Source organism: Eptatretus burgeri, unplaced genomic scaffold (assembly GCF_056783735.1).
Source record: "Eptatretus burgeri isolate ZD-2024b unplaced genomic scaffold, Ebu_testis_v1 Ebu_testis_scaffold_31, whole genome shotgun sequence".
Taxonomy (NCBI): domain Eukaryota; kingdom Metazoa; phylum Chordata; class Myxini; order Myxiniformes; family Myxinidae; genus Eptatretus; species Eptatretus burgeri.
Window position 1 is genome coordinate 111,593 of NW_028221981.1, and position 17,040 is coordinate 128,632.

A 17,040-nucleotide genomic window follows, 5' to 3' on the forward strand; every position below is an offset into this window, starting at 1 on the left:
GATGGTGACAGCGACATGGATAGTGACGGGGACTTCCTCCCACCTGATTTAAGTCGATAAGTGCCGTCTTCGCTGAGGAAAGCATTGACAAGGATTTCCTCGCGTTTAGCTGAAAAGCTTCATCAAACCCAAACGGCCCTTTTCAGGGCCACAAATCCACAAGAAATGTCTATGATACCGGAATGAATCCCTTTTATTCCATTTTCTCAGAACAAAAAAAAAATCCTCTTTGTAATATTAAAAAATAAAATATAAAAATTAAATCTTGGTTCTCTATCTCTTTTCTCTTTCTCTTTCTCTTTCTCTTTCTCTTTCTCTTTCTCTCTTTCTCTTTTCTCTCTTTTTCTCTCTCTCTTTCTCTCTCTCTCTCTCTCTCTCTCTCTCTCTCTCTCTCTCTCTCTCTCTCTCTCTCTCTCTCTCTCTCTCTCTCTCTCTCTCTCTCTCTCTCTCTCTCTCTCTCTCTCTCCCTCTCTCTCTCTCTCTCTCTCTTCCCCTCTCTCTTTCTCTCTCTTTTTCTCTCTCTTTTTCTCTCTCTTTTTCTCTCTCTTTTTCTCTCTCTCTTTCTCTCTCTTTCTCTCTCTCTTTTCGCCTTCTTGAAAATGAGAATAAGACAGTGGAACTAGATTAAACGGACATGGGAGGGAGCATGCTGACACCTCCATCACTTTGTTCCACACAAAGCTAATGTTCAAACGGATTTAGATCTCGATCAGAAAATAAAATGATTAATACATTCCTTTCCTTTGAGGGTGAAAAAACATGGGTATGGTGAATGCACCGGAAAAGTTTATTTATTTATTCATTTATGAGGGTGAAAAACACAGGTGCGGCGAAGACTCGGCCACGGTTTATGCATCGGAAAATACGGTAAATACAAACACGATTCAATCATAAATGTTTGAATGTTCCATGTGTGTGTGCACCTGCTGCCACCGCCAGTCATCATCTCCCTTTGCAAGTCTCTTTGACTGAGACGGAGACTTCCCTGGTCTCGAAAGAACCCATGTTCACCCCAGCAAGGAACCATGACTCATGGACAAAGCAGTCTCCTTATCCTTGGTGCGTTTCCACCTCCACCTCCGAGGGTTCGTCCGACCCCACAGGGTGACATCCCCATCCGCCCAGACACAGTATGTCACTGCCACCACTGGCCATCTCCATCCGTGGTCGCACCGAAGCATGGTCCCATCCGTCCATGGTGGCAGGGAGTTGCACCATGGATCGGAGTTGCCAAAAGGGAGTCGACGAAGCGAACCAAGCCTCACTACGAAACCGCATCCAAATCTGATATATTCAGCGTGGTCCTCGACCCCACTGAGACTCAGTCCCACCTTCAACATGATGGAGTCAATAATGCCCTCCAAGTTGCATGGCCAAGGCCGCATCCCAATCACGTGTCGATCGGCACAACAGTAATGTCTTTCTGCACGTGTACAGCCCTCGGCCTCATAAAAGCCACCGCAGCTGCAGGCCCTCGGCCACATTGCAAACACATGTCTAATGGTACAACACCGGATACCACGTGCTCGGTCTTTTTCCCACTTAAAGTGCTGCACTCATCACGGTCTACGCTCCTATTGATGATGTTATTCGGCGCGCTCTTCGCTCCCATCAGTCTTCGATAAAGTCTTTGTCTGTTTTATGTTTTGGTTTCATCATCGCACACCCATCCTTTTTTAACCTTGTTTATGTTACACATGCAGGATCAATGTTTTATTTCCCATAACAATGCAACACACATGGAACATGCTTTTCTTCCTTTCCAAAATCATGAACTGACAAGCAATGTCTTTTATTTTTGCAGTTTTCAATGTTTCCAGAAACATGAACAGAAAAACAAAGGAAAGAAAGAGCCGCCATTGCTCAAGGAGCTTCAACAAAAGGAAGTGCATGTGCAGTGTCAAACAGATGTTGGTGTGGTGGTACAGAAAGTAGGACAGATGCAGGAATTAAAGGATGAGTCAATATATCAGGAGAAAGCACAAATAATATCTGAGATAAATCTACTGGAACAAGAAATCTGTAAGGGGAAAACAATGTGCGTATTGAGGAGCGAGAGGTTTCTCAAAGTGAAGAAGAAGAAGAAAGAGCACAGAAAAACAAAGGAAGAACAGAGACAAAGGGAAGATGATTTGATCGATAAAGAGGAAGATGAGATGAGTGAAAGAAAAGAAAGAGAGGGTGATGGACCAGGAACATAAAAAACCTTTTGAGGAATTTGATGTGACCAACGTGGAAGAACATGAAAATGTTGCTGCAGAGAAGGAAGAAGAAAGTGTCGCTGTGGAGACAGAAGACAGTGTCACTGTGGAGACAGAAGACAGTGTCACTGTGGAGACAGAAGACAGTGTCACTGTGGAGACAGAAGACAGTGTCGCTGTGGAAGAGACAGAAGTCAGTGTCGCTGTGGAGACAGAAGTCAGTGTCACTGTGGAGACAGAAGACAGTGTCACTGTGGAGACAGAAGACAGTGTTGCTGTGGAGACAGAAGTCAGTGTCGCTGTGGAGACAGAAGACAGTGTCACTGTGGAGTCAGAAGTCAGTGTTGCTGTGGAGACAGAAGTCAGTGTCGCTGTGGAGACATATGACAGTGTCACTGTGGAGACAGAAGACAGTGTCGCTGTGGAGACAGAAGACAGTGTCACTGTGGAGACAGAAGACAGTGTCACTGTGGAAGAGACAGAAGCCAGTGTCGCTGTGGAGACAGAAGACAGTGTCGCTGTGGAGACAGAAGACAGTGTCGCTGTGGAAGAGACAGAAGCCAGTGTCACTGTGGAGACAGAAGACAGTGTCACTGTGGAGACAAAAGACAGTGTCACTGTGGAGACAGAAGACAGTGTCGCTGTGGAGACAGAGAGACAGTGTCACTGTGGAAGAGACAGAAGCCAGTGTCACTGTGGAGACAGAAGACAGTGTCACTGTGGAGACAGAAGACAATGTCACTGTGGAGACAGAAGACAGTGTCACTGTGGAGACAGAAGACAGTGTCACTGTGGAGCCAGAAGTCAGTGTCGCAGTGGAGACAGAAGACAGTGTCACTGTGGAGACAGAAGACAGTGTCGCTGTGGAGACAGAAGACAGTGTCGCTGTGGAGACAGAAGACAGTGTCACTGTGGAGACAGAAGACAGTGTCACTGTGGAAGAGACAGAAGCCAGTGTCGCTGTGGAGACAGAAGACAGTGTCGCTGTGGAAGAGACAGAAGCCAGTGTCACTGTGGAGACAGAAGAAAGTGTCACTGTGGAGACAGAAGACAGTGTCACTGTGGAGACAGAAGACAGAGTCGCTGTGGGAGACAGAAGACAGTGTCACTGTGGAGACAGAAGACAGTGTCACTGTGGAAGAGACAGAAGCCAGTGTCGCTGTGGAGACAGAAGACAGTGTCGCTGTGGAGACAGAAGACAGTGTCGCTGTGGAAGAGACAGAAGCCAGTGTCACTGTGGAGACAGAAGACAGTGTCACTGTGGAGACAGAAGACAGTGTCACTGTGGAGACAGAAGACAGTGTCACTGTGGAGACAGAAGTCAGTGTCGCAGTGGAGACAGAAGACAGTGTCGCTGTGGAAGAGACAGAAGTCAGTGTCACTGTGGAGACAGAAGACAGTGTCACTGTGGAGACAGAAGACAGTGTCGCTGTGGAAGAGACAGAAGTCAGTGTCACTGTGGAGACAGAAGTCAGTGTTGCTGTGGAGGAGACAGACAACAATGTATCTGTGAAGGAGAAAGAAGAAAGTGTCGCTGCAGAAGACAGAAGAAAGTGTGGTTGTGGAGGAGAAAGAAGAAAGTGTCACTTTGGAATTGAAAGAAGACAGTGTCGCTCTGGAGGAGAAAGATGAAAGTATCGCTGCAGAGGAGACAGAAGAATGTGTTGTTGAACAGTTGCTGGAAAAAAGAAAAAGCTCTTCCTCAAGAAACAAAGGAAGAAGCAAAGACAAAGAGCAAACAAAATTGCTGGATCTGAACAGAAACCCCACAGTGTTGTCAGGGTACATCAACAGCAACAGAAACCTCACTGTGATGACTGGCTGCAGCAGCAGCAGCAGCAGCAACAACAACAGAAACAGCAGCAACATCAACAACCGAAACAGCACTTTGATAAGAAGTTCCAGAAGGAACAGAAGCCTTGCCGTGATGACTGGCGGGATCAACATCAACAACAGAAACAGCATCAACATCAACAACAGGAACAGCACTTTGATAAGAGGTTCCAGAAGGAACAGAAGCCTCGCCATGATGACTGGCAGCATCAACGTCAACAACAGAATCGGCAGCAACATCAACAACAGAAACAACACTTTAAGTTGTTCCAGCGGGAACAGAGGCCTCACTGTGAGCACGGACAGCAACACCAACAGCAGCAGCAGCAGCAGCAGCAGCCGCAGCAGCAGCAGCAACAGCAGCAGCATGATGGTGTTGAGGAGCCACATCATATTCAGGAAGTTCAACAGGTAAACACTCTTCAGTCCTTTTTGAGAAGTTGGGGGTGAACATATTGGGTACAAACATAGCCAACCCCCAAGATGGAGACGTCAAGTTGAAAGGCATTTTGCCGCTTCATCTTCTGTAGACATTGCTGTTAATGTTTCATTCAATAGAAAAACATCCTTATTTGTCGAGATCATTGTAATTATCACTTTGGAGGGAAAGGTAACTCATTGGCATGGTCATTTGCCATGGAGGATAAAAAACAAGAAATCTCAATTCCCTTCGATTGGATTATGGCACCAAATTCAACTTTTCATCGATTACTTGTTCCATTACTGCATTTCCTTCTGTACTCTTTCCTGAATGAGGTTTCATCATTTAATTTTTCATTTTTCTATTTTTCAAAAGGTCCCTCGGAAGCTTGGTGCGGATTCCCTCCTCCACCACCTCACATTAAGCGATATCGTTCAGAACGTAAAGTTTCCAAGATTCTGCCTTACATGACAAATTATTCCAAACTTTGTTTGAACTCCACGTTCTTCACCTGCACCGTGTGCCTTTTTTCTGTGCGTCACAAGTGTTGAGAACAGACAAATGTTTTGCTGCACTCTGAGCCAGACAAGCCCAAAATAAATCTTCCAATTGGTGGAAGTCTGGCATGACTTAAACTCTTAAAGTATCCACACATGTCATTGTGTACACCTGGATGATCATTCAAATAAATTGTTTGAAAAACCAAATTTTTACAATCCCACTTTCTCTCAGCTTGGGGTGACTCGAGCTGCCTCCCAGAAAGCATTTCATCATGGTTCAGGGAGAGGGACGAGCATAGATAGATATCGATACAGATATGGATAGATAGATCTCCATTCCAGGATTGTGGTGAAAAGCATGATAATGATTGAGATTATGATGACAGTGCGTTTGAATGATTTTAACTTGCTTTTGTTGATGTGTGCGCAACAGAGGAAGAAGTCATATTTATGGCCGCTGGAGCAGAGGATGAGATGTTTGGTAGTGAATCCATCATCACTCCCAAGTGCTCCAGGAATGCAAGACGAAGACAGAGACTCTTACAGATGGCTGATCCAAGTTGTTTCCAATAAAAAACAGTCTCCAGAATTTCAGGTAATGTTTACACTCCAAGGACTTTATTTAATATATAATTGACACACTTTTTGAGTCCAAGTTTTTAAATCTGTCACTTCCTTGTTTAAAATAGCATGACAAGAACTTAATAATACTCAGTGAAGAGACTTTAATAATTCAATTAAATACATCAGGCAGGTGAGGTCTCTCACTGATCTGTGCAATCAATGCCAATCATGTCTGTCACACATGAAGGGAACTGTATCCATTGACTCTCAGTGTTTGCTGCAGCTATCACGTGTGACTTCATTATTGTGCAAACACATTGACACTCCAACGATATTTTTCACTTTTTCCTCCTTCCCTTCAGCTCCTGCCATCATCTGGATTAACTTCGAATATTCATCCAAAAAATATCTGACCTTAGCTCTGACCACAATCTTGTCCACCTCATCAACTCAGATTTCTTTCATCAAAAAATCCCATTCGTTTTTTGCAACAAACCTTTATCGTTCCTTTTTGGCTCTCATCCGATCCTCGACAAGGTATACAAAAAAAAAACAAGTTTCACTTGTACCAGCTTCCCAAACTCATCTGCAGATTCCATCAGAAAGAACTTCAGTTAATCTATACTACAAATACTGAACAAAATGAGCTTTACTGTTACAATCATTTGAAATTATTGTGCGTGAAGGCAGCAGAAACTCCCCAACATCAAGAGGCAAGACGAGAAGCAAACAGCAGCAAAGACTGCAATCTGCCCCCCCCCATACTTGCGATCTCAGTCATTGAGCTGTACTTCAGTTGGTTTTCCATACAATCTGGTTCAGGAGGACACAGTTCATGCCTATGAAACCTTTGTCACTCCTGTGTGAAGCGGGGCCATCGCCGTAAAATACAAAACACACAGGAAATGGCGCAATGTGTTGAGGCGCGGCGGTGATGGTCACGTTTAACCCTCGACCAGTCAAAGATCCCCGGGGGGTTAAATATCAAAGCAAGGTCAACTTTGGTATTCTTTGCTTTTATTTTATCAAAGCGACCAGTCTTATTTGTTCTCTCCAATATGTGTCTTTTTCTTGCCCTCCCTCCCCACCCCACCCTTCGTCTTCCCGTAAGTGAAGCGATGGGTGGTATTTGCTAGTCCTGAAGTAAAACGGCAATGTATTCTAAAAATAGAGAAATGTTGGTTACAATGCCATGTCATACACACTTCAACATCCCAGTTATAATGAGGTTTACAAAGAACGGCATAAAACAGTCTCATGAGGGAGAATAGTATCCACTTGGTGGGGATAATGAGGTATCAGCAAATAAAATAATTTGATATTAATAAAATCAACAACAGTTTTGCCAATGTATATACAAGTAGATAATTATCCGTCCCATGGACAGGTGGCATTGATGGTGGTGGCGGTTTCTTCTGTGGTTGGCACGTGATAGCACTGGACCAATCATGTTCAGTGATGCACCTCGGGCTGCAGAGCCAATACTCGGCGCCCGCGCTTTCACTTTTTAACTCCCTAATTTTTGATCATTCGCTTGTGATCGTGAGCTGAAAAGTGTGGCTAGTACGGTGGATATGCTGATTCTGACTCACTTTCCCCATGTTAATGAATGGGGGATTCTCAGCGATTCATAAGTTTTTCCTAAAAAATGAACCCCCTTTTTATCCCAACCTGTTTAATTCTCTGCTGTTGAAATATCTAAAACATGTAAGTGAATGGAGATGTTAATAGCCTCCCCTTTTAACCTCGGAGCACTTTTTTTCAAATAACCAATGCATATTGTTTAGCTCACTCATTGAACCTATAAATATTTGTTCATTCTCAAATTCCACAAAATATTGATTTCGGAACTCTTCACTAAGTTAAAACATTAGTGTTGTGTTGTTTAAAAATGAATATGAACTTGTTTTGTTTGTGTTATTTGAGTCTGAAAACACTGAATCTTTTGTTGTCATTTTGACCAGTTGTCATTTTCTGCAAATAAATGCTCCAAATGACAATATTTTTATTCGGAATTTGGGAGAAATGTTGTCAGTAGTTTATAGAATAAAACACAAATGTTCATTTTACTCAAACACATACCTATAAATAGAAAAACCAGAAAAAACTGATAATTTTGCAGTGGTCTGTTAATTTTTTCCAGAGCTGTAGATTTCATTATTTATTTTTTACTCTTCTTTTCATCCTCAAATTGTAAGACCTACAAACATGCATCCCCTCTCCCGCACCATAAATTTGTTTGGGGAAGGTGTCACAAGAAGGATCGAGGAAAACTGAAAATGACATCACAAACAGCATTTGTTTAAGTTCCACGACAGCATGGTTTCCATGGAGATCACTACGTTAAGTGGTGAGCGACATTGCTTGTTTGAGTGCTTTGAAGGAAGCAAGCCACCTGGCAAGCGATATCAAGCTGCTTACTAACGGAACACACCCTGGTGTTCATGTCACACTTTTTAAATTTAGGGGATACATGTCGAGACTCCATATTGTACTGGAGTTGGCATGACACCCACAAAACACCCAAAGAGTCTTCCTTGCGTTGGATGTTAGCGTTACATCCAAAAAAAACACCCAAATAGTCTTCCTAACAATGGGTGTTCGTGTTACATCCAAAAAAACATCAGCAATTGTTGCTTGAGGCTTGGAAGGTGAAGGCCAAGGAGATGGTCAAACCAGGAAAGAAAATGACGTTCCAAGTTCCAACGATGTGTTCTGGTGTCATGGAGATCACATAAAGTACTGATGTTGGAAGGAATGAGGAGGAGGAGGAGGAGGAGGAGGAGGAGCTAAGTGGGGAGGAGGAATGCAAATGACAGATTTGGTGCTGTGGCACCAATGATGTGCTGTGGCACCCAATGATGAGCTGTGGCACCAATGATGTGCTGTGGCAGAGGTGATATTGAAGCCTCATTGTAACAAATGACAGTTCTCTGGTGGTGAAGAATAAAAAACCAACACAAAACAATCTGCTTATAAATGTGTGAATAATGGGATGGTGAGAAATCAGAAAGGAGGAAAAATGGCCAGCAGACAACACCACGACCCATACCTAATTTTTCAATCAATGGAATTACAAACTATTAGAATATTTCGTCTCATTTACCAAATACCACTATCATCTCCGCCTCTATTGCTGTCTCCACTCCCGCCTGAACTTATTTCTCGCCAGCCCAACATCCAATGTTTTAGATTCAATGATTGACGAAAAATATGTTAGTTATTATTGTTAAATTATGGTATGGTGAGATGCGAATCCGTACACTTCTGAACTTCCGAGGTGAAAATGGACTGCATTTTCTAACTCATTGGGGTCGATTTACTCCAAGAAATGTTTAGACGGACAACAAATTAATTATAGATTAGAAAATATCGAAATGAGCTTGAAGCGAAATCATTTGGTATGAGTAACAATCAAAGCAGGCATCGCCATTCCGGCCCGTGGTGTGCTTCTCTCACGATCTGCCTTGCCGGATCCAGATGTTCTTCATTGAAGCTTCAAATACACAAATAAACAAATTGCGACTGGTGAGATTCCGATGGGAAACAGGAAAGCACGAACTTCCTTCAGACTGATTATCAGATTTCATTCCCGATTTCGACACTTATTTCATCCGGATGATATCTGATCCTTAAAACTGAAATAATATTTGGATGATCTTTATTATAAAACCAAGGTTGCACACTAAAAACTCCGCTCACCGTCACCACGATCCCATGAAATTGCTGTGGCACTTAGCGGACTTGCCGACAATGTTTGAGAAGTCTTGGCGTTCCATAGTACCACTTGCATTTTGCACAATGCGTATTTTTTCATTCCCCGTGTACGGTCTGTCGTCTGCTACCAGCTATGTTGTACTGCTATCCCGTGCATGTGCACAGTATCGCTAATATAGTTTAATTAGTCCGTGAGAGGAGATCGTGGAAAATCGTATCATTCAATGCATGAAATCACTCCAAGCTCCTAATTTGGAAACCACAGCACTTAAAAAAGCGAAGTAAACAACGTTTCGTAGCGATGATGAACAAGCATTTAATATGAGTGAGGAAAGTGAAAAAAAAACACCTTGTCGTTCATAAATGGTTGCGGCCTGTTCCAAGCTGAGGCATGGTTGAGTAGGCCAAAAAACATGGCGGCTTCAGACCCCATCGAGGTTACCAAGGAAACACCTCAAGACCCCATCGAGAGCGGTGACCGTGGCTCGCCTGATGAAGGATATAATTAAATACTAATGCCGTTAATTATCTTCAAAAGGTGTTTTAGTTTTCTCAACACACAATTTCACTCTTACACTTCCTTGGGATTTTCTTCGTGTTTGTGTGAGAAAGCTTCAGGCTGCTTGGTTTCATGGTTTTGGAGTTATGGAGGAGAGAAACACACACACACACACACACACACACACACACACACACACACACGCTCACAATGATACACACACACACACGCTTACAATGACACACACACACGCACACGCACACGCACACACGCACACACACTTATGGGCGTCGATTGGTGGGGGCCGGGGGAGGGGACATGTCCCCCCACTGTTTATCAAGGGGGGACAACATATCGATTGTCCCCCCTCCACTTTCATTGAAGGTAAGTTACGTAACACAAAACGACCTGCTCTAGTACAACCAGGCCGAGATGCTCGTCAAATACAAGAATAAATTTTTAAATCTCTATTAAAGTTCTATTGGTCTATTATAGTTCTATTAAATATGACAGGTTAATAATTCACCATTGAGAATCCGTGCTTCCCAAGCCATGGTCTCCCACCGGCCAAGCGTCCATAAGCGACGTCGCTTTTTGATCCTTCGATGTCGGCTTTTCCTATCATTGCGAAGCAGAATTAGCCATAGCGTTGGATTGTTCACTCACTAACAGGGAACGTGACCTGGGCATTTTGAGATATATTGGGACGTTTTCGGACTTTGTATCGTCATTTTATGAGTGTTTAAAGAAATCACGCTTCATGGCCGGGCGCCACGCCTCGGAAGTGTTAGGCCTCCAACGGCTCGGGGCCCCTTTAAGCGCCCAAAAAATGGTTTATTTCACCTTTCTAACTTATATCGCACTATACTTAAACAAAACATATGGGCACGCACTACACTTAAACAAAGGCACGCGGTTTCAAAGTTGTGTTTTTTGGGGGTTTTTGCACATACGGGCACGCACGTACGGCCACGCACATATGGGCACACACTAGTGGAAATGATGAACGTATTTACAAATCAACAAACTATGTACAATAATTGGAAAGAAGAGAGTGCACGTCCGGACGGCAACAGATCTTAATCCCTCGTCTCCTGGTCTCGTGGTTTGTGAGAGGTAAAGAATTAGATAAATGTTCACATTACAACTGATTTTAGCTCATTCCTTTGGTGAACCCTTTTGATGGCATGCAAATCAAGAACACAATCTTTAACGACGACGCTAACTATGAACCAATAATATCATAATCATCTCACTCAACTTTAGCCCATTGGTTTATTAAATGCACATTAAATAAAATGATGAATATTAATAATCCCAGGTAATAAAATACCAGTGTATCTGACCCTAACCAAAAGTAATAAAAGTAATAAGCACGTAGCCGGGGAACTAAGCGAGGAATGGAATGCTAAATTGGGAGCTCAGATGATAAATTAACAACTGAACTCGTATCGGCGCTCTTTTAGTAATACATGTGCTACGCAAAGCTTATCACATGTCAACATTGTGCCTGGAGGTATAGTGACCTAGCCAAAAGTATGTTGACCTTAAAAATGCCATGTTACGCATAAAATAACCCATATAATTCACATGTCAATATTTATTCAACTGAAATGTAATTCCCTTCTCGTTTCATAGAGGATATGGACATGAGAAAGTTTTTCGCGACAGCATCAAGTAGCTTACATCCCCGACCACTCTCCTGGAGCAATCAAGTTCCCAGAAAGAGGTGGACGATTCAAAGGAGAAGACAGCAGAAAAGGGTGCATGTGAGAGTACTCGGCCTAATTTACCAGATCAGACTTTTCAACCTCATGATGTCAGTTGTATCCCAGTCCAAATACTGCCAAACCGAAAGTTGAAGTTTCAACAACAGTGGTTCAAAAGATTTTCCGTGGCTTCATTTTGATCAGAGCATCGGCGGTGTACTCTGTCACACCTGTACGGATGCTTCTCGTGAAAAACTTACCGAACTTGCCCGCTGTGCAGAAAGGCAGCATTTGTCTCAAAGGGCTTTCGGAACTGGAAAAAAAGGCTACAGAAAAATTCAGACAACACGATTGATCAAACGCACAGAGGCTTGGCTCTGAAAATCTGAAATGTCGCAGAAGTCAACCTGGTGTCCATGTGCAGCTGAGCAGCAAACTGCTCGAAGAACAAAGATCTGCAAGGTCAAGCGCTTCTGAAGATTGTCACCTCACTGCAATATTTAGCCGAACAAAATTTTGCAATTCGTGGGAAGGATGCCTCTGATGGGGAATTTCAAAATGCTCTCTTACAGTTGCAGGCCGAGGATGATGTAAACCTCAAGACGTGTCTGTCAAGGAAGACGACGTTCACAAGTGGAGAAATTGAGAATGATATTCTACAGTTTGATGAGTCATGTCATCCTCAGAAATATCTGCAGTAACATGAATGAAATGTCCACTCAGTTCGGATTCGTAACTGATGGAACGCAAATATTTAGGGTAATGAGCAGGAGTCTCTGTGTGTGCGCTATGTGATGGATTCCTTTGATGTTCAAGAAGATCTCATCAGCCTCCACCAAGTATCGTCACCAACAGGAGTATCACTTTGTATGATGCTTCAGGATGTCCTAATTCGGTGTCAACTCCCTATTGAACACCTTAGAGGCGCAGACTTACGATGGGGCAAGCAGCATGTCCCGGAAAGTACAAGGGCTGTCAAGCACAGCTAAAAAAACTCCAACCGCTGGCCAATTATGTTCACTGTGGAGCTCATGTCACCCAACTCATTACATCCGAAGCCCTACAAACTGCACGGTTCATAAGAGATGCCCTTGATTATGTCCAGGTTCTCAGCAACATCTACAACAACTCTGGAAAATTCAAGCATCTGTACTTGAATATCCACGCTGACGATGCTGACACTCCTTGCCCTACACGCCTGAGGCAATTTGCCCGACGCGTTGGTTAACTCTTTCTCCGGCAGTGAAATCGATATTGGATAACTATGAAGTGGTACTGGATGCCCTTCACCAAGCAAGTGATGACTTTGGTACGAACACGGCATCGTGAGCCAACGGTATTCGAAGCTGTCTTTCATCAGGAAAGTGTGTTCTCGGTCTGTTTGCATCATTGCCCGTTCTCCAATCCCTATAATACCTCAATAAGGCACTTCAGGGTTCAAAGTTACCATCTCTGGTATGCTTACTGCTGCAAAGGTAACTGCACAGAATCTCAATGTCTCCGTACCGACCAGACGTTTAAGGAGGTTTTCGAAGCAGCACAACAGAAGCTCCAGCAGTGCCAACTAGATCCAGTGACCCTCCCTGGTAAGCACAAGCTTCGAAGAGACTTGATGGAGGCACGCAGGAATACACTGCCAATTCTGCAGATGAGGTATACAGAGTTGAAATTTTCAAAGTCATCGACGGCGCATCCGAGAACTTGAACGAGAACTTCACATCAACCGACCTCATGGCGTATACGGACTTGGGTGAAATGCTCCTGTCTGGGTCATTCAAACCACAAATAGTCCGCAAATATCCCGAACTGTCGGATTCCCGAGACTCCCCGAGAGCAAGAACTTGGCTTCTTTCGTCACCAGTTCAGTGGTTCATCTGTTGAGGATTACCGTAAGATATTTGTAGACATGGTGCCGGAAGTCCGTCGAATGTTCCCACAGGTAGAACGTTTGCTTAGGCTTCTATTGGTTTCCCCAGCAAGTCCATGCGAAGCTGACCGGTCACTCAGCACACTCAGACGTATGAAGACTTGGTTACGTTCCACAATGACCCAACAACGCCTCAACCATCTCATGATCTGTCATGTTCACCGAGATCGTCTGACTGCACTTGACCCCCAAGAACATTGCTACAAAGTTTTTAACTGGATCGGCAGACAAGAGGTTCATATTTTTGGCAAGTTTTAAGGTAAGTTGACCGTACTCGTGTAATATCAATTTCATGTATGTCAGTCTAGTTTTCTGATAAACAATTATATATATATATATATATACTGTAAAAATATATGTATATGTATTTCTTTGATGACCCTATTTGATAAAAGATGGTAAGATTAATTTAAAGGGATTTGTGTGATCAGAAGACAGCTTGTCAACGAGCGTATAAAATCAGAATTTGCAAGGGTAGACTTGCTGTGTCCACGCCGGCACGAAGTGGGCTTCGTGGTCTGGACATGCAATGTCCCCCCCACTTTTCAAAAGCAATCGACGCCCATGCACACTTTAAGAAGCCATCGACGAACGTCCATCTTGTTTAGGGATCCTGAAATCATGAAAAGTAACCTCAGGTGGACGTTCTACAATCCCACTCTCAGAGAAACATTTTATATTTTCAAATAAAAAATAAAAAAACACTTCATTTTAAATAATAAATCATTTTGTATTTTCTTCTTTTGCATCTTGTGTTGATGAATTGTTGTGGTGTTGATGTGGTGCAGGTATCATGGGCTGAATGGCCTCCACCTGTGGCTGGGTGACTTGAGGTGACCTCCGTCGTCATGGTAACATGGTTCGGGCCCTTTTATGTGCATGGAAGCCTGTGTTGGGCCAAACTCCACGAGCACCCTCTGTCAATGGGAGGTGAGGAAGTTTGTGCTCCCTCACAATTACACAGGCTCAAACCCGAACACGGGCGTCCTTTGTGTAATTGGAACAAAACTTAACTACCCATCGCTCGCCGACACAACACACCCAGGCCCACGGCACGGACATACACAGGCCCTCGGCACGGACACACACAGGCCCTCGGCACGGACATACACAGAGCCCTCGGCACGGACACACACAGGCCCTCGGCACGGACACACACAGGCCCTCGGCACGGACATACACAGGCCCTCGGCACGGACATACACAGGCCCTCGGCACGGACATACACAGGCCCTCGGCACGGACACACACAGGCCCTCGGCACGGACATACACAGGCCCCCGGCACGGACATGCACAGGCCCTCGGCACGGACATACACAGGCCCTCGGCACGGACATACACAGGCCCCCGGCACGGACATACACAGCCCCTCGGCACGGACACACACAGGCCCTCGGCACGGACACACACAGGCCCTCGGCACGGACATACACAGGCCCGCCCACCGGATGCTCTGCCACGTCACTTCCCGAGCAACAACATCAACAGCATAACAACAAGCAAGGATTCCCCGAAATACAACCAGTAATATTGACGGAAAGTGTTGTGACATCAACAACCACACAACCCAACCAACTCAACTGGGTGACGTGTCGGGAGGAGCCGATCACCCTCATCAACGTGTACTGTGTGCAGATTGAAATAAGCACGGATTTCTGTGCTCCGTTGCACCAACCGACTTTTATTTACGGATGTTTTCGTTTACACATAAAAACATTATTTAACTTCAAGAAACAAGAGTCGGATTAAGAAGATTGGAAACAGTTTATAAAGCTTTGTGTTACCATGACAACAATACAAGGGGCGTGGCTTCGCTCCTTTTTTTTTGAAGCTTTGTGACGTCATAGAGGAGGTGAGCGGTACAACGCACAGTTCGTCGTCGTCCCAGTTCATGTGAAGATCGTCGTCGTGTTCGAAGCAGCCATGTGGCCTCTTATCAGACTAATCTTAGCGTTTTTCTACTCGAAGGAGGTCGAGACTCGCCATTTACATCGGCACAATCATGGACAGGTGCACGAGGCGTATTCACCCACCTGGACTGCAAACTTACCTGATCAGGTAAGTGGGAAGGAGAAGAGTTTGTGGTTTAAACGATGACTCGAGTAACATATCAATTTGATGACGACAGTATGTAGAGCAAGAGGAGGTTCAAAAGAGGAGAGCAGGTGATGAGACATTTTCACATCGTGATCATCCCGTGATGGATCATCTCAGGAAGTTTAATGTGGGAGTGAACTCGTCCACTTATCATCCATTGTCTCGACACAAGAGATCCCGACCACAAACCCTGTGTTCCATTGTTATAGGAAGCGGGTTCCACGAGAGAACACCACTCTGTTTGAAGGGATGTAAATCCGGCTGTTCGGTGTGGAAACACTCGATTGTAATGGCTAAACAACTCGTAACAGCCCTGAGGTTCTTCAAGACCTCGAAGTTCATAATCTCTGCTCATCATCATGGAAATGTGACCTTTATTGTTGTCGACCTTGAACATCAAGGTGCTGTCTGACCGTGAGGATGTTCCCTTGTCCGAGTTCACTGTCGACATTGGGACAGGTTTGTTTTCTGTACCAACACTGCTCGTGTCCGTATGCTCACAGATCGTCCGGAACAACGGTCCACGACAGGTTCAAGTACAAGTGGACCGTGTGGAATTTTGAAACTGGAGTCCTCCTGATCCTCAGCACGTTGATCCTCATCAGGGTTTGGAAGGCGTGGAAACATGCCCGGTCATTGGGGAGGAACAAAAGGAAAAAGTGTATTCATCTCTGGTAAGGAACCATTTGTTTCCCCTCTCTCTTTTTAATAAGTTAATTAAAGGAAGAAAGAAAGGTCTTCACACTATTTGTTGAAATGACATCATTTAGCTTCCTCTGATGTCCACCCAACCCCACCAGTCCTCTCCCCACCCCACCAGTCCTCTCCCCACCCCACCAGTCCTCTCCCCACCCCACCAGTCCTCTCCCCACCCCACCAGTCCTCTCCCCACCCCTCCTCTCGCCATCCCACCAGTCCTCTCCCCACCCCTCCTCTCCCCACCCCACCAGTCCTCTCCCCACCCCACCAGTCCTCTCCCCACCCCACCAGTCCTCTCCCCACCCCTCCTCTCGCCATCCCACCAGTCCTCTCCCCACCTCCTCTCCCCACCCCACCAGTCCTCTCCCTCATCTCCTCTCCTCCCATCCCCTCTCCTCCCATCCCCTCCCATCCCCTCTCCTCCTTGAGGCCGTCTCTCAGAGGAAAGGGGGATTGGAACGGCGTGCCATTGGTCCTGCTTGCCAGTAGCTCGCACTGATTGGTTGTAAGTCCGTGGCCTTGATTGGACGATCACGGATGCTCAAGTGGTGTTTAAGAAGGGAAAAAGGGGAGAGGAGGGTTTGGGGGTTCTTTTGGGGACTTGACCTGAGACCACAGGTGTTACAGATTGTACTTGTTACACTCCTGCTAAGTGGACCCCCCTCCCCCCCCAGTGAACTGTTCTCGCCCCAAAATGACTGAATTTGTCAGACATTGTGAATAACTGTGTGGAAATCATTTGTTCAAGTCATAAAAAGCATTTTAATAGAATAACAAAGGATGTCGGGATGGTGTGCCAAAGTGTGTAAACATGTTCGAGATGGTCACAATAAATCATCACGTGAAACCATCTCCACATCTTTCTTTGAAT

At 44.8% G+C, this 17,040-nt stretch overlaps 1 pseudogene; it reads right to left on the reverse strand.

Moving 5' to 3' along the window:
- LOC147007743 (uncharacterized) overlaps nt 1-16,097 on the reverse strand; it is a 36,277-nt pseudogene extending 20,180 nt beyond the window's left edge.
- Between the last annotated feature and the right edge of the window lie 943 nt (nt 16,098-17,040).